At 41.1% G+C, this 22,693-nt stretch overlaps 1 protein-coding gene and 1 long non-coding RNA gene across 7 annotated transcripts in view; one reads left to right on the forward strand and one right to left on the reverse strand.

The window, feature by feature from the left end:
* RAP1A (RAP1A, member of RAS oncogene family) overlaps window positions 1-4,132 on the reverse strand; it is a 75,939-nt gene extending 71,807 nt beyond the window's left edge. For 4 of the 6 annotated variants that reach the window (XM_037005378.2, XM_037005376.2, XM_037005377.2 and 1 more), the window contains exons 1-2: window positions 3,976-4,125; window positions 2,407-2,471 (exon numbers count right to left, since the gene is read on the reverse strand). The gene's annotated coding sequence lies outside the window, so the exon portion shown is untranslated. Of the gene's footprint in view, window positions 1-1,385; window positions 1,535-2,406; window positions 2,472-3,975 lie in introns of those variants that run through there. The other 2 variants (XM_037005379.2, XM_037005380.2) reach the window with 2 other exon arrangements.
* On the forward strand, window positions 2,478-21,954 carry LOC118970046 (uncharacterized). Its single transcript, XR_005057845.2, has 4 exons — window positions 2,478-2,854; window positions 3,084-3,262; window positions 19,879-20,584; window positions 21,095-21,954. It is a non-coding gene; the product is annotated as an uncharacterized lncRNA (long non-coding RNA).
* Window positions 21,955-22,693: the final 739 nt, after the last annotated feature.

The following is a 22,693-nucleotide window of genomic DNA, read 5'->3' on the forward strand; positions in this document are numbered from 1 at the left end:
TTTTAAAACTGGGAGCTTAGAGGGTTATCTAAAAGGTTCGGTGAACATTTGCTGGGTCCCTAGCATGTGTCAGACAGTGAGTGCTAGGTGACTGCAGCTAACTCAATTACTTCAACTCACTTTATAGATGTTGGAGTTTCCCATTCACATCAGATCAAGTCGTCTAGATTTCGGATCCAGAAATTCTGAATAATGCCCTCAAAGTGGTATAACTTCTATCAAAACAGACTGATATCAACCTCCCTAATAAACTAAGATTTCAAAGATGAAATGCTGACCTTATTTAACAGAAACAACAGTCTGTGTTTTGAATAACTATAATCACAACAATTTAAAAATGCAACTGTGAGAATCCTCAACTAAGGACTAGTTGCATAATTTATTGCAAAGAAGAAAACATGGGGCTGACAGAGCTGTAAGAGTCTGAAGACATACAACACAGAAATCAAACTGCAAATACCATTAAAAAATCCTTTTGTAAGTAAGAGAATAAGAATTATCAATACGAAAAACTAGATGCTTAATTGGAATGCCTTTTTTATATAAAAGATCATCAACTATATACTAACAAAGTTCATTGGTAACAGTAAACACTGGCAAGATTCAAACTTATTTAACTATTATTTAACTATATTCCATTATAATTGTAATGGAATATAAAATTATAATGGAATATAAAACTCCCTGAGGGCAGACACCCTGTTCAGTTCATCTCTGTATCTCCAACAAAATTGGCACCCTGTTGTCAAATGTTGGAGAGGTGAGCTAACATATGAACTCTAAATCCAAGCTACTGAAAAATACAACAATCTAAAATATCTCTTTTAATAGCTCATATTATTTTTTAAAGTATTAAATAATACTCAATGCAAGTGACTTGACATGAAACAAGAACAACTGTGGCTGTCACTTAAATAGTAAAACCTAATCTTTGAAGGAATTCATGGATGCACCAAGATGACAAGGATACTCATATATTTTGATTCAGTAGTCCTTTTTCTGGAAATTAATCCCAAGGAAATATTCCAAAAGAAAGAAAATGTTCTAAACACAAAAGTGTTCATTTCATTATTTTAATGGGGGAAAAGGAAACTATGTATTTGCCCAACAGCAGGTGATGGATTATTTTGCAACCACTAAAAAAGGAGATCAACCTAACTGGTCTTCCTACTTAAACTTTTGCCTCTAAACCCACCCCCAGAAGTTGATTTCACCACAGCAGCCAGAATAATTCTCACAAACTTAAGTCAGAAAGAATTCTCTCTTCTACTGGAAACCCTCCAAAATAGTTTCCCATCTCACTCAAAGTAAAACCCAAAGTTCTTACCATGGCCCAGAAGGTCTTATTGTGTTCTCAGCTACTCTAACCCCAAACTCTTGCTTACCGGCCTCCTTCTACTTGTTCCCCAAAAGGCCAAATATACAGACGGGCCTTTGCACTTGCAGTCCTCTCTGCCTGTAATCTTCTTCCCCAAGAGAGCACACACTTCTTACAGGTCTCTGCTCCAGTCACCAGCCGCATGTCTTTCCTGCCACTGTTTCTATCCCCTCACCCTACTTCACTCTTCCGCATAGCTCTTATCATCTGACATAGTCGGTATTTATTTGGTTATGGCCCATCTCTCCTTATTAGAACAGCAGCTCTGTAAGAGCATGGCCTGTGTCTTATTCACATAACAGGCATTCACACAGCACTTGTTGAATGTTGATAAAATAATTATTAACTACATGAAAAACCATACATATGAACAAAGCTGAGAAGAGAACAGGAAAAATGAAAAGCTTGATTTGTGAACATTTTCAAATACAAGACATATCGCTAAGAAGTTTGTACAATAAAAATCATAAATTAGTCATGATTATGATTTTAAGCTGCCCAAAGTGACTGTAACAATTTTATTTCCTTGGAAGCCATGATGTATTAGTTTAAAACTGACTGGCAAAAGTTATTTAGGACTTTTCACCATAAAACTGTAATAACAATCATTCTTAAATCTTGTTCCTAAAGACCCCAGGTTTAGTCTGTAAGTATAAACACTGTCATTTCTAGGCCGCACAGAAAGTGAATAAAGGCTTTTGAATAGTTTTAACATGACACCAAATAACACTCAGGGATTCCAGTTTACTCTTGAGATAGGTATCCATGACTGGCTTCAGAGGATCTCTGAAACTGAATGAAAAATTTGGGGCATAAATGCCTGTTGTTTTTTTTTTCTGGGGAGAGTCTATGTATTTCATTATAATCTCAAAGGTGTCAGTGGCCTAGAGAAGGTTAAAAATTACTGTTTTATATATTAGAAGGCAAATGTAATATTCTAATATGAGATATCTCTCAAAAGGATGGAAGACATAATATCTAGACACATCTTTGGAATATTACAACTCATTCAAGTCTCAAGTGCTTACCGTACACCAGGTGCTGTATGATCCTCACACCTTACACATAACTGTATTTTGTAGTACCTAAAATACTAAAGAAATAAGATTCACTGAAACCCCAGACTAAGAATTTCAACCAACACAAATTTAATTTCAAAACAGAAAGCGTTAAAGGAAATCGTAGTAAAGAAGCCCACAGCCAGCTTTAGTGCTTATAATGTCAAAATAATCGCAGATATCAATTACATCAAAAGAAAAGAAAAATTACAATACGCATGCCCACCCCCACACACTGACAGGAAACCCAAAGAAAGTTTCCAAATCCTGTTTCCGGCAGCATCCCTTCTGAGACTGACATTCAGCATGCTTGTGAAGGTAGGAGCCCCATGTTAAAACTAAGAGCTGATACTTTAACTGTAATAAAAACAGAAGAATCATCATCCCACACCCAGGAGGCAGAAAACTGTGGCCACCGGTAAGGCTATGGCCCATTAACCTCCTGCCCTGTTATTGCCTTTCATTTCTTACACCCTTCTCTCTCCAAAGCAGTGACAAAACTATCTTCCCTCTCAAAAAGGAATACATAACTCCTCAACACTAGTTCTTTTTCAACGCGGTCAAAAGGTCCCCTAAACTCTGGTTCTTAGCCCTGGGAGATACCATTTTTTAGGTACAGATGTCTTCCTCTCATCTTCTCCCCATAGCAGTGAATTACACAATTCAGCTGAAGACACTGTCCTTAACTTCCTGAGTGAGGGGGCAGGCGACACTCCTCCCAGCCCCATTTGAAGGAAGAATCACACGATGACCTCTTCCCTAACAAAATTCAAGGAAGAAGAGAACGCAAGAAAAGCAACGCCGGAAAAGCGAACACATTGGCATGGTAAGGAACACACGGGGAAGGAGGGCGGGAAAGGGGCTGAGAGGTGCAGTGGATTGTAGAGATGTCAGCCCTATACACTAGAGGTAATAAAGGAAGAAAAAGGAAACCCTGAACCCTGACAGAAGTGCACACAGACAGGGCAACCCTCCGTCTATCCTCACCTCTCTAGCAGAGGAGGGAGGTCAGAAATTCACCCAACCCTCCAACCCCCTCTTCGCGTGCCCCCCAAAGGGAGGGCTGGATTTGAAAATCTGACCCTAGCCTGGGGACAAGCAAGAGGAAAACGGCAGCGACGTCCAATTTATACCACTCAGGCACTGAGGGCCGAGGGCACTGTGTCCAGGGAGATGGCGAGGGAAATGGGCTTGTGCCATGGCACCTCCGGGAGTTGGAGGGTGGGGGACACAATGTCCTCTTTCTCTCCCACAGCCGGCCCGGGCCCCTCCCGTCCGTCTCCCGCAGGCCCAGCCACAGTCGACCGGCTCGGTCCGCGGGCGTGGTTGGCTCCGGCCCTGGAGGCGGCGGCGGGCCTCCCCGAGCCCTGGCCCCTCCCGCCGGCCAGGCCCCCAGGCCGCCGCCCCGGACACCGGGAACGCGGAGGAGGAAGGGGGAGCCAGGGTACTGACCGGCGACTTGAGCCGCCTCAACCCCGGCGCGGCAGACCCGCGCCCCCCGCTCTCCCTGGGGCGGGCTCGCTCCCGCCCCTCACTCACCCCCCGGGTCCGGCGCCTCCTCCGCCTCCTCCTCCTCCGCCTCCCTCCTCTCAGCCGTGGCTACTGCTCCGGCTCTGCGCGGCGGTGGCGGCGGCAACGGCCTCGAAAGCGGCGACGGCCTCGGGAGCAGCGGCAGCGGCGCCTCCAGAACGCGCACGCACGCAGCACGCAGGCCCCGCCCCTCCGGGTCAGCGCCAGCGAGGTTTCGGCCCCGCCTTCCCCCCGGCGTGCGGGAGTCGGTTTAAAGCAACGGCGGAGGAGAGGGTGGGAGAGCTAAGAACGGTAGAGGAGAGTTGGGGGTTGCGGCTTTGCGGAGGACGGAGGAAGGTGTGTAAGGCAGGAAGTGAAAGGAGGAAGCGTCCGAAGATTCAGGGAGAACAGAATTTTGGAGGGAATGAGACCATTCGACACGTACTAATTGAGCACCTAGTAGATGCGAAGCACTGTACTAGGCACAGGGGATAAAGCCATATGCAAGGAAAAGCCCTCGTGGAGTTTGTATTCTTACGGGGTGGGAGAGAACACAGACAAGTAAACCGAAATTTCAGGTAATGTGAAGTGTGAGAAAAAATAGAGCCGGGAATAGGATAACTTTATAGCCAGTCAGATATTGCCTGCGAGTGCCTACACATATGCTACAAAGGAATGAGCGTAGCAAATACCTGGGGAGGAGGGCAGCCTTTCCAACCTGAAAGAAAATCAGCCACGAGCTCAAAGGTGGGAATACGCCTGGCTTGTTGCAGGAACAGAAAATAAGTATGGTTGAATAGTCAGATGGCCAGAGAGCAGCAGCAGTTGGGCAGAGAGGTGGGAAGTTGCCTGATCCTATGAGCAGTTATAATAGCAATAGAAAGCCATGGGAGGGTGAGTAAAAGCGATTCACACTTTTAAAAGTTATTCTTACTAATACGTGTGAAATACACAGTAGGGTAGCATAGATGTCCCAGGAAGACCAGTAAGTTAGGGGCTGTTTGTGGTAGCTTGGAATAAGATGGCATCAGAGAAGGGGTGAGATACATACAGAGGAGAGCTATTTGGATACATTTTTAATCGGAATGGATTTGACCAAGAGTGTGTGAAGGAGCCAAAAGATCATGGATGATTCTTAGCTTCAGGGCCTGAAGGATTGGTTAATGGTGGTACCATTTAATGAGATGGGGAAAGACTCAAAAACATTTGGGGTTAGGGAAATCAGGAGTTCTGTTTTGTATGTGTTACATACATCAAGTGGAGATGTTAAGTAAACCATTGGGTATATGAGTCTAAAGATATAAATTTGGGATTCCCAGCACATAGAAACTTTTTAAGCCTTCGATATACATAGAATTACTTAGGGAGGGAGAATACCTGGAGGAAAGGACTAAGGAGCTGTAACACTTAGAGACTAATAGAAAACAAGGAGCTAACAGTCTGGTAGAAGGAACACCAAGAGAGGGTGGGGTATTGGAAGAAAAGAGAATTATTTTAGAAAGGTAGGAGTGACCAAATACTGCTGAAATAAGTGAATTGAATACTGAGAGTTTGAATACCAGATTTGGCCTGATGAAGGTTGCTGAAGTCTTGACAAAAGTAGTTGCAGTGGAGTCAGGGGAGAAAATATGATAAGGATGTGTTAACGAGATTGGGAGGTGAGGAAGAGAGTGTTTATAGAAAGTCTAAACAGTTCTTGAGTTTTCCTGTAAAAAGCAACTGAGAAACAAGCAGTAGCCAGAGGAGTACTTGGGACCAAGGGAGGTATTTTAAGAGGAGATGTTTGCTCCTGTTGGTATGCTGGAATGATCCTTTATAGAGGTGAGGAGATGGTGCAGCAGATAAGAGGAAAGAAAGATTGTCCTTGGGGAGGTGAGAAGCAATGGGACCTAGCACAGAAGTGAAGGAGTTGACCTTGGATAGTAACAAGGATAGTAAGTTCACCCTATTTTTGGAGAGAAGGCAAAGTCTGTGGGTGCAAGTGTAGGTAGGTCAGGTGGTATATTTGGTGGTGGCATGCTCAGGCCACCAAGGAGTGGAAGGGGGCAGGTGGGAGCTGAAATCCAGCTGAAGTCCAGGAGTTCTGCCAACCAAGTTGTAAGGCCACATCAACCTGGAAGAAGGGCACCTTTTCTAATTGCTGCACCTGGAGGAGTGGTGCCTTTTAGCAGTCCTACGCACCATACCACACACACATACCTTTCCCAGAGTGCACTGGGTACTGTATATGCCTCACTGGGTTGGAAGAGGTAGATCTGGGCTGTGTGCTTTCCTTCACACAAGAAAAAGCTAGTAGTGGGAGGGGCTATTGGCTAGTAAAGGAGATAGGAGGTGAGGAAGAATTTCCTTGAAGGGTGGAACAGTTCCTGGAGAAGTGTAGTATGGACAAAGCTGAGGGCCCTCCAGAGTTGGTCCTATACTTAAAGTGAGACCATTCCAGCAAGGTTGTGTGGTTTTTCTCTAACCACATGCCATTGCTTGAGGGCTGAAAGTTGGATTTTACCAAGGCTGGGTTTTGCTGAAGAAAGTCTGTGTGTGGGGAGGATGTATGCCAGGGAGTGGTTGTAGTGATAGATCTTGCAATTTAAGCTGGGAAGGAAGAGAAAGCAAGTTAAAAAAAAGCTATGGGGTCCATGGTTTGGTGGTCCCTGTGGGAAAGAATAGTTCAAGAGGAAGCAATCAAATAAGTGGGGCAAGGAGATTTTCCAAGAATCGAGTATGGGAAAGGGTGAGCAAGGCAGCTGGGAGAGAGGAAGTCAAGGTATCTGAGAATATAGGGTGCAAGCAGGCCCATGGAGCTGAAGAAACAGCAAAGCCCTCAGGCTCTGGCTCTCTTGGCACTGAGTGAGCCATCGGTCTGGGAGAGGCTGAGTGAGCTGTGAAAGCTGGGGAGAGACTGAGTGCAGGAGGAGATAAGCCCACGAGATCCTTCAGGGTCCCTTTACAAGCCTCGGGAGAGCCCACTGGGTGCTCTGCTTTACCTGCTCTTTCCTTTCCCTGCAGACTCCTGAACATTTGTGCAGACAATTTACCCTGCCCGGCATTGGACAGAAACTGAAAGACATCTTTCCTACTAGACATAACTCCTCCTCAACCCTTCCTCCTCCTCCTGAATTGCCCTTTTCTGCTCAAGGTACTACCTTTCTGAGTTACTGGACCACCAAACTTCAGCTGCCTTTAATTTGTCTTCCCCATCCTTTTACCCACTGAGTCCTCAAAGTGTAGCACTGCATTGTTCAACAGAACATTCTGCCATGATGGAAATATTCTTTATCTGCATAATCCAATGTATCAGTCACATGTGGCTACTAAGCACTTGAAAGGTGGCTTATATGACTGAAGAACCAGCTTTAAAATCCAATTTTAATTAATTTAAATTTAAATAGCCCCATATGGCTGGGAGTTACTATATTGGGCACACAGTATAGATCCTTTCGACACAATATCTCTTCCATCTGTCCCTTTCTCTGTAGCTCCATTGCCCCTCCCCTTGGTCAGGTACTGACCACCTCTAGTCTAGACCTTTGCTGTAGTCTCCTATTTGATCTTTTGCTTAGTTGCTTTCCCTTCAGTCCATCTGGTGTTCTTCCCAGTACCATCTCTCTAAAGCAGTGGCCAGATCACAACTCCACCATATATTAAAAATTAGTAGTAGTTCCCTGTCAAGTCAGACACAAACTATTTAATCTGGCATTTGCCCTGTTATGTGTCCCCCTCTCATTTTTCTAGCCTTACCTTGCACTGCATTCTTACGTACAGAGAGCTGGATCTCAAGCAAAATTAAACTACTTGCCGCAATTCCTACCAACCTTTTACAAAGGAACCAACTAGTTTTCCTACATTGTCTCTGCCCTGGAACAGTGCCTCTGATCCCCTCTTCCAAACCCCAAATCTGTTGAAATCCTTGAAGGCCTGTCTTATATTGGAGCTCCTACCTGAAATCTTTTCTGACTTTGACTCTCTTCTGAAATCCCACGATTTCTGTTTTTACCTCACCTGTGGCACTTATATGCTGTCTTGTCCTATATTTTGTGTATTCATTTTATTCCTGTTACAACATACCACTTTTTGCAGATAACTGTATTATAATTAAGATAGTGCCCCTTGCAGTGTATCTTGTACCTTATAAATACACAAGATACTTCGCAACTAGCCACTGCAGTGACTTAAACACTTTCATGGAATCTGAACAGTCATGCCTCTCTCTAAGAGTAATATCACTAGTCCTCAAAGACAATGTCTTCATACCCTGAGGAAAACAAAAAGAAAAAGAAGCAGAGGCCCAAAAAGCAATTATTTCATGGCACTCCTGTTACAACTGAGAATTTCATTAAGTTGAAAGACCAGTTGATGGTATTAAACTGATGCAGATCTCTTAGAAATTAAAAATAAATAAATGAAAGCAGAAGAATGAGCAGGAAAAGTAAATTAAGTGGAAAAGTTTTTGAAACAGATCATAATCTTGACACATCTGATATCCAGCTCTTAGAGGATGCTGGAAACAATGTGGAGGTAGATAAGTCTTTGTTCCAGAAAATGGATGACTGGAGCTGGAGGAGGATGAAGATGATACAGATTATAATCCTGCAGATCCAGAGCATGACTTCACCAACTGATGGACTGTCCCCACCTACAGAGAGGCTTGACTGCCATGGCATCTATGGCTATGCTGGGACAAATTTGATTTGCCTTTCTTGTTTTCTAGGAAAAAATAATTTTCAGGAAGGTATTCTGATAGCTTTTATCATTGAAATTAATAAACTGAACTTAACATTAAAACAAAAACAAAATCATACAATTTCCTAATATGAGATTTAAATTTCTTTTTTTGTTCCCAAGTTTTATTCAAGAACTCATGAGAAATGTTCTGAATAAATGAGTTTGAATGCTCATCCTAAACTGGAAGTAATGCAGTTTGTAACTCTCTTTGCTGTTAGCAGCTAGGTGCAGCCAATCATGTAGGTTCTTCTTCAAATATTTCTTGGTGAGATATTTCAAATACTTTTTGGAAAAAGACATGTCCAAAATTAGAGGATTCTCGCTCTTGCTCCTGTCACTGGTTACCTGTCCTCTGAGATTCCCAGCTTTTCCTTAACTTTGTTTTTCTCCTGAAGAAACTACCCAAAATTGGCAGCATCCATGATTCCATCTTCTACAGGGTGGGTGCAGTCAAGAGTAAACTGCAGAACCTGCTTCTTTCTTTTGTCCCCCTTAACTGCAAGCTTTTTCACAAGTGCCATGGTGGCATCAGAGGCAGAAAGTGAGATTCAGACTTTTGAAGAGAAACACACTATATTTCTTTTCATGTTACTGTTTGCTGATAATTTCCAAATGCTTCCCAGACTTAGGGTACTTACATAACTCAGTCCTAGTGTGTAATCCTAGAGAGTGTGGGTATGCTTGGAACTGGCAGGACCAGCATAGCTACTCTGAGGGACAAGTTATGGAAAAGGCCTTTAAGAAACATTCACATTGTGATAGAAATCAGTAACAGAGGCTTCCATCTAATAATCATTTAGAAAATGTATTTTTAGACCTCAGACTCTTAGAAACCTATAACCCAAGTGTATAATTACATATGCCATGCCCTGCAATACCTAATATCCTTTTATTAGTGTAGTGATTTTAAGTATTTGAAGAGCAGCTATAATATTTTACATAAAAAATATGCCTCACATACATATACCTCACCTAACACACATTTATTAAAGCAACCTTAACCAAGTGCTCACTGCTTGCCACCCACTTATGTTTGTTGCTGAGGATACAGAGATCAGAAAGATAATGGCCTCTGTCTTCAGGAAGGACACACAGCTAAACTATGACCTGTCATATTGGTCTGTCATTTTACAGCTTTCAAATGATTCTACCATACCTAATTTAATCTTACCAACAACATCATTAAAGTAGGTATAAGTTGCATTTTGCAGAGGGGAAAACTTGCTCAGAGGGATTAACTGAATTGCACAAAAGCACAGAGCTATTAATTGGCAAGATCTCAAACTGGAACCCAGATTTTAGGGTACCAAATCAAACCATTGGTTGAATTAGTATATAAATTTCTTGAGAACAGGGAATTGATTGGTTTCTTCATTACTATATTCCCAGAGCCTAGAAAAGTACCAGGCATATAGTAGGTTCTCAATAAATATTTCAGGAGTGTGTGTGTGTGTGTGTGTTGTGGAGAGACAGAGAAAGAATATAAGTCAACCATCTAATTCATTAGCATATTTGTATATTTTAACTAATTACCTGCTAAGCTGAACTTTTCTATATTAGTGCTATTCAAAGTGTGGTTCAGACTGGTGCCATCAATGAATTGTTTATTACCAATTGTTTAGTCTGTTTGGGCTGCTATAACAAAATACCACAGACTGTGTTGCTAATAAACAACAATTCTCAACAGTTCTAGGAGCTTAAAGTCTGAGACCAAATTGTCAGCATGGTCATGTTCTGGTTAGGGCCTACTTTCTGGGTCATAGTGGTATCTTCCTGCTGACTCCTCACCTGGTGGAAGGGGCTAGGGATCTCTCTGGAGTCTCTTTTACTAGGGCACCAGTCTCATTCATGAAGGCTCCCTCCTCCTGTCCTAAGCACTTCCTAGTCCCCATCTCCTAGTACCATTATCTTTGGGAGTTAGGATTTCAATACATGAATTCTGGGGGGACACAAGCATTCAGTCCGCAGCACCAATTGACCTTAAGAAAGTACAAAAAGTGAGAGTAAGCATTAGGTTCTTCTGTGGCAATTTGACACTTCTGTGACATAAAAGTAGTGATCAGTAGACTTGTCTAGTAGAGCAGGGCATAGACCAGGACAAGTGTTGTCCAGTTCGTGTGGTGAGTCACTTGTGGTATGAGCTGTGTACTAGTCACATAACGTCTAATTTTTTTTAACCTTTTAACCCCCTTCACCCATTTCTCCCACCCCTCCCCATTCCCTGCCTCTGGCAATTACCAGTCTGATCTCTGTATCTATGTGCTTAGTTTTGTTTGCTTGTTTAGATTCCATATATGAGATTATTTGATACTTGTCTTTCCCTGTCTGACTTACTTCACTTATCATGATGCCCTCAAGGCCCATCCATGTTGTTGCAAATGACAAGGTTTCATTCCTTTTTATGGATGAATAATATCCCAGTGTGTATGTGTGTGTGTGTACCACATTTTCTTTATCCACTCATCCTTTGATGGACATTTAGGTTGTTTCCATATCTTGGCTATTATAAATAGTGTTACAATAAACATAGGGGTGCAGATATGTTTTGAAGTTAGTGTTTTTGTTTTTTTTGGATAAATATCCAGAAGTGGAATTACTGGGTCTTATCATAGTTCTATTTTTAATTTTTTAAGGACCCTCCACACTGTTCTCCATAGTGGTTACTCCAATTTACATTCCCACCAACAGTGTACAAAGGTTCCCTTTTCTCCACATTCTTGTCAACACTTGTTATTTCTTGTCTTTCTGATAACACCTTTCTAACATGTGTAAGGTGATATCTCACTGTAGTTTTGCCTAAATTTCTCTGACAATGAATGAATTTGAACATCTTTTCATATACCTATTGTCCATCTGTATGTTGTTGGAAAAATGTTCAGATCTGTCCACTTTTTAATCTGATTATTTGTTTTGTTGCTCTTATATTGTTTGAGTTCTTTATGTATTTTAGATATTAACTCCTTACCAGGAATATGATTTGCAAATATTTTCTCCCATTCAGAGGTTACCTTTTTATTATGTTGATGGTTTCCTTTGCTGTCCAGAAGCTTTTTCATTTGGTATAGTCCCATTTGTTTAATTTTGCTTTTGTTGCCCTCACATTTGGTGCCAGATTTTAAAAGTTGTTACCAAGATCTATACCAGGAAAGCCATCTATGTTTTCTTCTAGTTTTATGGTTTCAGGTTTTATGTTCAAGTTTTTAATCCATTTTGTGTTAATTTTGCATTTGATGTAAGATAATGCTCCAGTATCATTTTTTTGCATGTGGCTGTCCAGTTTTCCCAACACCATTCATTAATAAAGAGATTGTCCTTTTCCCACTGCATATTCTTGGCTTCTTTGTTGTAAATTAATTGACCATATATGCGTGCATTAGATTCTGGGCTCTCTGTTCTGTTCCACTTCTCTAGGTGTCTGTTTTTATGCCAATAATAGACTGTTTTAATTGCTATAACTTTGTAATAGAGTTTGAAGTCAAGGAGCATGATGCCTCCAGCTTTGTACTCCTTTCTCAAGATTACATTGCCTATTCAGAGTCTCCACACAAATCTTAGGATTGTTTTTTCTATTTCTGTGAAAAATGCCATTGGAATTTTTGATAGGGATTGTATTTAATCTGTAGTTTGCTTTGGGTAGTATGGACATTTTAACAATATTAATTCTTCCAGTCCATGTGCCTGAAATATCTTTCCATTTGTTTGTGTCTTCTTTGATTTCTTTCCTTAATGTTTTGTATTTTTCAGTATATAGGTCTTTCACTTCCTTAGTTAAATTCATTCCTAGCTATCTTATTATGGTGTTAATATGTCATCTGCAAATAAAGACAGTTTATCTCTCCTTCCCAATTTGGATGCCTTTTATTGCTTTTTCTTGTCTGATTGCTATGGCTAGGGATTCCAGTATAATGTTGAATAAAAGCGGTGGAGTGGGTGTCCTTTTCTTGCTCCTGATCTTAGCAAAGAAGCTTTCAGATTTTCACTATTGAGTATAATGTTAGCTGTGGGCTTGTCAGAAATGCCCTTTATTATATTGAGGTATGTTCCCTCTATAACCACTTTGTTGAAAGTTTTTATCATAAATGGATGTTGAATTTTGTCAAATGCTTTTCTACATCTGTTGAGATGATCGTATGATTTTTATCTTTCATTTTGTTAATGTGGTATATCACATTGACTGATACATGGATGTTGAATTCCAGCCTCACGTCCATGGAATGAATCTTACTTGATCTCAATTTGCTAATATTTTGTTGAGAATATTAGCATCTATGTTCAGCAAGGACATTAGGCTGCAATTTTCTTTTTTTTTTGGTGTCCTTTTCTGATTTTGGTATCAGGGTAATATTGACCTCATACAATGACTTGGAAGAGTTCCCTCCTATTTTTTGGAAGAGTTTGAGAAGGACTGGTATTAATTCTTCTAGAATGTTGGTAGAATTCACCAGGACTCTGTCTGGTCCTGGAATTTTGTTTTGGGGGCAGTTTTTGATTACTGATTCAATCTCCTTACTGGTAATTGGTCTGTTCAGATTTTCTGTTTCTTCATGACTCAGTCTTGCTATTAATTTAATTTAATTTAATTATTTATTAAAGATAAATTTAATAAATCATCTAATTTAATCTTAACAATTTTGACTATTTGCCACCCAACCTCTTCTCCTCCTGGATATTCTCTTTCTCAGAAAGAGAATACTTCATGCTTTTGGAGTGAAAGAGTCAACAAAAAATTTGAAATAAAAACAAAAAAAACCAAAAAACTAAACCTGCTTTTTCACCACAGAAGCTATATCTACCTATCTTATGCTATGGGGGTATTGTTGCCCAGTAATTAGGCATATGGTCTCTGGAGTGAGTCTATATAGGTTTAAATGAAGGTTTTGCCATTTACTAATTATGTAACCTTGGACAAATTGCTCAATTTCTTGCAGCCAGTGTTCTTATCTTGGACATAGTACTAATACAAGTACAAAATTTCATGGAGTTTGGCAAAAATTAAGCAGTCAGATCAGGCATATAAAGTGCTTTTCATAGAGCCTAGCATATAATGACAAAATGTTGTTTTTATGCATAATGATAAATATTGTTTATCACTGGGGGGGGGATCCATAAAAATTCAAGTGGATTGAAATTTTTCAAAATTTTGACTACAGAGACAATTCTACTATGCAGTCTTGTAAATACATAGTCACTTTTCAATTATTCACATTATGAAAAGATAATAAAGACCAGCTAATTCCAAAGTCCCTTTATATTTATTTTTTAATGCATTGTGATCTGGGCTACAACACTTTTGTCTTTGAGGTAGCAATTAAAAGAAGTTACTATTTCTTCAGCTCAGATTATATGGGTGGTGAAAGAAGGCCGGTTGGTGGTTGCATGCTGTGCATTGCAGGAAGTGCAATAGAGTGGAGAATGCACAGGTAATTAAGAGTTGTTTGGTCAGTGCTGTGTATGTTGCCTATTTATATGTTTTATATGACAGACTTTATATGCAGGGTCCCTTTCTGCTAAGCTGTAGCCAGCTTATTCTTTTTCATTTCCTTCTGCAAACATTGTCATCTGTAAGAAAGCGGTTACTCAAGCAAGCAGCTGCGCAACTCCAAGAAAGAATCAAGGATTTCTGCAACAAGGAAGTTGGATAAGGATGAGCACCAGGCAGGACACTGCTGACCATTGAAGAGAAAGCCCAATGTAGGAGGAAGGCCAGAATATGCCAACAGGAAGTGAAATTCTTTCTCATCAGAAGAGAAAAGCTTGCACTCTGCTACCAAGAAAACTGTCCCCAGACCAACCCAGCCTTCAATAAATAGAGGGAAAAGGAATCCAAGAGGGCTTGCCCTAGCTTTGTGGATATGAATTAACATCATTTATTCTGTGACAAACTCGAGCATATGTAAACCTCAAAAGAAGCAACCTGAATATATAGAGGCATATGAATTTATAAAAGATAATATAGGGTCGCTTGGGTTGCTACATTTTGCAAATTGAAGTACAAGATGTACAGCTAAATTTGAATTTTAGACAAACAACAAATATGTTTTTAGTTTAAATATGCTCCATGCAATATTTGGGGTTTGTTTATCTGAAATTTAGGTTTAACTGGGTGTCCTGTATTTTATCAGGCAACTCTAAGTGTGGTGAAACATGTAGACTCCAGAATCATACTGTGTAAGTTCAAATTCTGACCCTGCCACTTACCAGCTGTGTGACCTTGGACACATTACCTACCTTTCCAAGCCTCAATTTTTCTGTGTTTAAAATGAGGAGAGCATAACATCAGAGAGTTGTGAAGATTAAATAACACATAAAAAAATATAATGGTAAGGACATCATCAACAAAAAAAAAGGCATCCTACAGGATGGGAGAGTATATTTGTAAATGACATATCCAGCAAGGGGTTAACATCCAAATTATATAAAGAACTCACACGCCTCAACACCCAAAAAGCAAATAACCCGATTAACAAATGGGCAGAGGATATGAACAGACAGTTCTCCAAAGAAGAAATTCAGATGGCCAACAGACGCATGAAAAGATGCTCCACATCACTAATCATCAGGGAAATGCAAATTAAAACCACAATGAGATATCACCTCACACCAGTAAGGATGGCCACCATACAAAAGATTAAGAACAACAAATGCTGGTGAGGATGCAGAAAAAGGGGAACCCTCCTATACTGCTGGTGGGAATGTAAGCTAGTTCAACCATCGTGGAAAGCAATATGGAGGTTCCTCAAAAAACTAAGAATAGAAATACCATTTGACCAGGGAATTCCACTCCTTGGAATTTACCCAAACAATACAAGTTCTCAGATTCAAAAAGACATATGCACCCCTATGTTTACTGCAGCACTATTTACAATAGCCAAGATATGGAAGCAACCTAAGTGTCCATCAGTAAATGAATGGATAAAGAAGAGGTGGTACATATACACAATGGAATACTATTCGGCCATAAGAAAGAAACAAATCTTACCATTTGCAACAACATGGATGGAGCTGGAGGACATTATGCTCAGTGAAATAAGCCAGGTGGAGAAAGACAAATCCCAAATGATTTCCCTTATTTGTGGAGTATAACAATGAAGCAAAACTGAAGGAACAAAATAGCAGCAGACTCAGAGACTCCAAGAAGGAACTAGTGGTTAGCAAAGGGGAGGGGTATGGGAGGGAGGGAGAAGGGGATTGAGGGGTACTATGTTTAGTACACATGGTGTGGGGGATCACAAGGAGAACAGTGTATCACAGAGAAGGCACATAGTGGATCTGTGGCATCTTGCTACACTGATGGACAGTGACTGCATTGGGAAATGGGGGGGACTTGATAATATGGGTAAATGTAGTAACCACATTGTTTTTTCATGTGATACCTTCATAAGAGTATATCAATCATACCTTAATAAAAAATTTAAAATATATATATATATATAATGGTAACTAACATCAAAAAGGCTGAAAAAATATTAGCTACATTTACTAGGAAAGATAAATGGCTATTTACTAAAAAAAAATTTTTTTAATTGATGTTATGCATCCAAGCACCTTTAAAAACAATCTAGGTGGAGAAATTATTTTTTCCCCCTATTTTTATGGTATTTTCAATTTTGTTTAAAACAGTGAAATTAACAAAACTTTTAGAACCACTATCTATGGCATGAAGGAACACACAACCAACATTTTAGAGTATCATCAGGCTTCCTATTCCTTCCCTTGATGCCAAACATCTGGACCCAGTCTTGGAGACATCCTAAGTTTCAAATTTCCACTGAGAAATTTGGGTAAACTTCAGTAAAGTATTACTTGAGTATTTATTAAATGAAACTCAGTAGCTAATGCCAGCTCAAGCATGGCATTTTGTTAGTTTTATTTGTGGTAATGTGATTTCTTTGCTCTGTAGGTTAGAGCGACCACCTTGTACATAGAATTCTAGTTCTTGCATACAGGATTCTATTGGCACAAAGTTACAAATCAAAGAGGAAATGTAGTGAAATGTAAAGAACAGTAGATCTGGAATTCAAAAATCTGGTTCTACCACTCAGCACAAGTCACCTAATACTTTTGAGCATTTGCTTCCTGATTTATAAAATGCAAACATCAATACTACCTCAAAGGGCAAGAATTAAGTTAACTGAGATAATATAATGGACAATACAGTACTGGAAAGAAAATACATGCTCAATTTAAGTATGAATCTGTTTATTCATAGAAGACCTTATATTAGAGCAGCCCTACAGAAGGATGAAAGCCTGGGGTTTGTGCTACTTTATAAGGCTGAGCTAAAACAGTAACTCCTTGCTCTCCGTGCCTGAATCTGGATAAGAACCAATAGCTTCCAAACAATGATACAACATAAGTGGAATTCAAGCAACGACTTCATCTTTCCCATCTCCAGTGACTCTGTGTGTGTGTGTGTGTGTGTGTGTGTGTGTGTGTGTGTGTGTGTGAAGGGAAGGTACTAGGCGGGGGAGGTGGGGAGGGGCAAGTGGTGATATAAGGGAAAGGCCAAAAAAGGAGTAAAAATTTCCTTTTCATTTTGATAACTAGTTGAACCAGATACCAAACTTTTTGTGTAAAAAAGATATAGTTTGCGACCAGAAAGTAGAAAACACACTTCCAGCAAATTTACAATATTAATTTTGTGCTGAGGGAGCAAATCGCAAATTCAAACCAGATCCAGAAATTATGACCTCAGCTTTCTCAAAGTTTGTACTGATTAGGCTTGTTACAGATTAACCAGAGGTAGAATGTATTAGGGGAAAAACATAGGAAAGAAAAATAGAATTCATACTTAAACTCAGAAAATGAAATTTCCTGTCCTAGAGTTTGCTGCTAATAAATAGACTCAAGCAGAAGAGTGTAGTATTATCTAAGGAAGAGTGAAGGAATGAGTATTAGGACCTGCCAAGGGGATTGCCAAGGCAGTCAGTTGCTTTGGGCTGGAAGGTCGTAAGGAATGCATAGTTTTGCAGGGCAATACAAGGATGATGGTAAATGGAGTAGAGCTGCTAGTTGTAGAATGGGCTAGACAACTATTTGAAAGTCAGTTAATCAATATTTATATATTGAGTATCAGCTATGTGCTCAACAGCTTAATAAGTGTTCAGGGGATACAATTACACATAAAGCAGACACTGGTGAGACAGAAAAAGATAAAAGAGATGTTCTGGAACTACACAGCTGTGGATAAAATGAAGGTTCCTGTGGCCAGGATTCTCACCTGGCCCTGGTTGGCTAGCTCACTACACATGTGTGGGCAATGCGTCCTTATTGACTCTATATAAAGAGCTCTACCCAGTGTTCTGGGTGACATGGTGGCATGGCTGCAAGGCTGTAGGAGAGCAGAGCAGAGTCTGGAGTGGTGGCAGCACCGAGGACAGAGGCCCAGAGGATGGCTGTGTGGGTAGAAAGGCCCAGAGCCAAAATGGACTTGCTGCATGCAGACTCGCTCTGAGTGAACGAGATTTTAGTGATTGACCTGCCACAGTGGAAATAAAGTTGGGTATAACCCTTTCACCCCAAGAACGTTGTACTGTCATTTCTTTGGTCACACTGAATACATAGTGAACTTGCCTGGGGCTGAAATCCATTGGCAAGACAATGGTTAAGAAATCTTGAATGACTAACATTTGAGTTAAAAAAGAGTAAGGGCTGAATTCTACAACAGAGATTAGAAATAGAATTTCCTACCTGGACTCTTGGCAAAACAAATTCATTAAGTATCAGATATGCTGCGGATGTGATTGAAGGCTTTGTTTAGGCTTTGAACTTGGCAAAGAGTAGAGAGGAAGCATTTCTCAAGCCCTTCCTTTGCCTCCTGAAGAACTGAGGTACATGGTGTAAGGAAGAAAAGCCAGGGCAAGAGTACCTCTGGACAGACATCTGAAATGGATTGTACAGAATCATCCTGCTGGGAGTTGTAGGGTTTCTCACTGTTCCTGTCTATCCCCCTGAGTTGTAATTGCCAAAAGGAACAGATTATCACAATTCCAGCCTGTGCACTAACTCACTAATGCTCATTACTGACTTTAGTGAGTTCTAGTACCAATTTGTGATCTTGCAATCAGCTCAGGTTTACCACCAAAAAGAAAACACTCAAGTCTTGTTAGGCCAGCTCCACAGACTATGGATACATGATATGAAAATGAATTCAAGTGAATTCTTGTGGGCATTGTCAGGCCTCAAACTTCCTAACACCATTAAGAACAAAAATGGTAAATGTTGGATGTCCTGATGAGGGGGCTCAAGAACAAAACCTGTCTAGCAAACTACATTCAAGTATCCTTTTGTTCTCTCTTCAACTTTCACAGCTTCTGCTCTGCCTAAAAAGGAAAACTCACATCTTCGAACTGTTACAATAAAACTATTGGCAGCCTGTAAAGTGACAACAGAGGCTTGCCTTAATTTATTGCACCACGCAGATTTACTACACATCAGGGTAATAATAACAGCACTGTGACTGGCCGCCTGAAATCTCCTTCTCTGCCCCAGTAGAAGAGCGGTGGAGGGAGGCTTGGAGGCCCTGGAGCAAAGACTCTCTGTATGGTGCTAAGTGCGGCTGGGCACGCTCTTGGCTCAGTGCCACGAGATGACGTGCTCCTCCTGGGCTGTGCAGAGCCAAGATGTGATGCAGAGCTGGTGTGGAGATGTGTGTTTGGACAGAAAACACTGGAAGCTATTTGCCACGTCTGTGAGAGGAGTGGTTCCACGGTTGCTCATTGTCAGGCAAATAAGCATTCCCAGCTACCTTCTTTTCATACAATGAGAACACAGTTTGAGAAACAGAGGTGAGGGAGACCTCACAGAGCATTTTACCTGCTTTTAAGAAGCACCCTTAAAAGAAACTGGGCCTTCAAAGTTAAATCTGTTCATAGTATCTGAGGAACAATTGACACAATGCAGGGCTCAAGATAATCACCCGGCAGGCCAAGGGTCTCCTCAGGGTGCTAGCTTTGCTTCCAAGCTGCCTCTCTCCCTTCCTCATGGCCTCCACGTCCTGGGGTGCCTAATCAATCTTGGCTGCCTCCAGGGAGACTGTTCTGCTGCACTCAGGCACTCAGCTCTCCCATGGTGACAGTGACATCCTCACAGAGGACAGCATCCATCAGAGGTGCCCTCCCACAGCTTTGCTTCCTCTGGAAGCCTCTTATTAGGGTTTCTAATTTTTAAGATAATGGGAACTTAATGGGGATTATTTTGATTTTCTCTCACCAGCCAGCTTTTGTAGCTGAAGCCCTGCTGCCCCCAGCTGCGTTGCCTTGAGCCATCTGCATTCTGAGCAAGCGAAAGCTGTGACCTGGGGACTGCTGACATGACCTCTGAGACACAGGCCAATCCCATTGCCCAGTTTTTTTCTCTCTTTTTGCCACGAGTTTTGCCTATAAAAGCATTGGGTTTCTCGCCTTCTTGGTGACCACTTTGTATCCTCCTTTTTTCCCCTACAACTTTTTAGAGAGAAACATCTTCAACAAATATTCAGTGGACTAATCAATTACTTCTAAGCATGTGGGAGGTGGGAGGCTCAGCCTCCAGTTGCTCCTCTCCTCTTTACCACATTTTGTAAAATTAATGATTTAGTCTGCCCATAATCCATTACCTACCTGGTTGTCATCTAAGACACAGATTTACCCTCTAAGCACAGTTCAAGACTGAAATGTTTGGAAAATCATGTATGATTACACCTCAGAGGAATCAAATGACCTCAGTAAATATTTTTTGAGACCATTAGGCCCTGGGGACCCAACAACACTGTCCCTGTCCTTTACCAAAGCTTTGGTTTCTTTCTCAAACAAAACAAAACAAAACACGATAGGCTGGTTTGGGGTGCCGCCTTTTTCTATTGGCTTTAGTTATAAGGACCACTCAGCAAATCCTGAATCTCGGAAATGACTTCAGTCCTGTGGTTTCTGGTTATTGGCAGGTAAAAATCCATGACAGTCTTCTCTCTGAGGTTCAATGGAATATTGAACTTCTACTTGAATTTCTGGCAGCCAGTCTTCATCTCAGCCCAAAACAATCTTAACAGTATGGGAATCAGAGAGTCGGACAAGTCTGACTGCTACAGAAATAGATGTAAACATGGTCCTAGATATGTTCAGAGAGATGATAGGCCTGGATCCTTCAAAGCACATTGCTGATCCCTCCTGATAGAGGGCCCAAGACTGTTTTAACTAAATAATTGTTTTGAGGATGAATTTATAAGAGAGGGACTTCACCACCCAGGCATTGTTTGGGATGGTTGTCAATGAGCTAGCCCCAAACGAGGAAGAATGAAAAAGGCACTAAAAAGGCAGATAACAAAGCAAGATGGGAAGTGGGTAGAAACCTTAACATTGTAAACAAAACAAAAATCAAAACTATGTTAGGAGTGGGGACTCAATTTTGTTTATTTAGATGATGATTTTATTTTCACTTTGGTTTTGTTTTTAAGGGTATAAACTAAAGTGTGCACATCCTGGCCACTGGGGATTGAATTCAAGTAAAACTTGTATGTAACAGGGCCCGCCAAGAAGAATGTGGATGAAAGCACGGCAGTGAAGGGGAACATGAGGAGGGGAGAATGAGGCAGAGGTGTTAGTCCTACAAGAAGCAGCCGCCTGACTTCAAAGGATGTCTGTGTCACTGAGGGTGCTTAGGAGCGCAGACAGCATGCAAAAACTTGGCTGGCCAGCCCCTGGTATTGACTGATAGGGCAGTTTCACTGTGGAGTGCTAGACACATGCTCGTTGGCTGCCTTCTTCAGTCTGTAGGTGCTGACTTTGCTGACAGAGTCTCCACCACAGCCACAGAGCCTCTTCCCACTTCCTCCTCTTCACGCTGCTCTTCTCAGCACAGAAGCCAAGGCCCACTCTAGCCTGCTTTGCATCTCTTACATCAGAGGTCAGGCATAGTGGATTGCAAATGAGCATTGCAATCTTTTCTTTTATGCTCTTGAAGTTTGAGTGGAAAGGCAAAGACTAACTTTCCTGGGAGCAAATAAATGTCTACATTTCCAAAATGAGTCTGAAATGAATCTCATTTGAAGACGTAACTGGAGGGAAAGACAACTTTTAGGGCAAAAGCTGAAGACAATCTCATAGACTCTCAATCTGACAGATTTTTTACTTATTTTTGTTAAAAAGAGAAGAAAAGAAAAAAAGAAGCTAGATCTCCTTAGTTGACCTGGAATTAAGAAAAATCTAAAAGATAGTCACTGTTTTTTAAAAATTGCAGTCCTGAGCAGTTCAACTGGGAGGAGTAGGTTTTGTATTCCAACACAACTGTTCATGCCTCAAACTGGAAGCGGGGAGGTGAAAGCATTTTACAAAGGAAAAAAATAAAATAATGATCTAAAATTGTTTACCTTGACAAAAATCAAAGTTCAATTTGCAAGCTGAAGGAACAGCCTGTCAAATCTTCATTGCATCCCAGCTAACACCCTGCAACTTCCCTCAGCTCTGCCTCATTTGGGCACCTTTCATCTCAGAATGCACAGTAAATACTAATTAATTTTCACAGCGTTTCAAAGTTGGTCAAGTCATTCACACGTAGAGTGATGACAGGTTGGGCAGTAGGTAGCAGTTTTCTTTTGTTATCATTACCCTCCCCACATGCTAGGAAATTGAGGCACGGAAGGCTTCAGGGTTCTGAACCAAACCAGTGGTGTTCCAGGAACCAAGCCTTGGGCACTTCTGTCATCTCTGGGAAGTCACTTTTTTGATTCAGTAGTGGTGCTTTCCAATGTCAGCACTTGTGTGTGTGTGTGTCAGCAGCTGAGATGACTCCTGTCCAAGGGGGCCCAGGTTCTTGGCCCCTGCTTCATCTCAGATAAGCTCTCTGGCAGTGGGGTTGTGCAGAGGTAAGGTGAAGCCTTGGTGACTTTGATGGTTGGGTGCTTGAATGGATCATAGCAGGGAAGGAGGGCTCTGTGCTTGTGAATTAATATAACTAGAGGGGATTGGATTGGAGCCTCAGTTTTGTCCTTAAAACTGATAAGAAGTTGGCAGGCTTTGTAGTACCTCCTCCCTTGATAACAAAACATCACAATGCC

This window comes from Manis javanica, chromosome 4 (assembly GCF_040802235.1).
Source record: "Manis javanica isolate MJ-LG chromosome 4, MJ_LKY, whole genome shotgun sequence".
Lineage (NCBI taxonomy): Eukaryota > Metazoa > Chordata > Mammalia > Pholidota > Manidae > Manis > Manis javanica.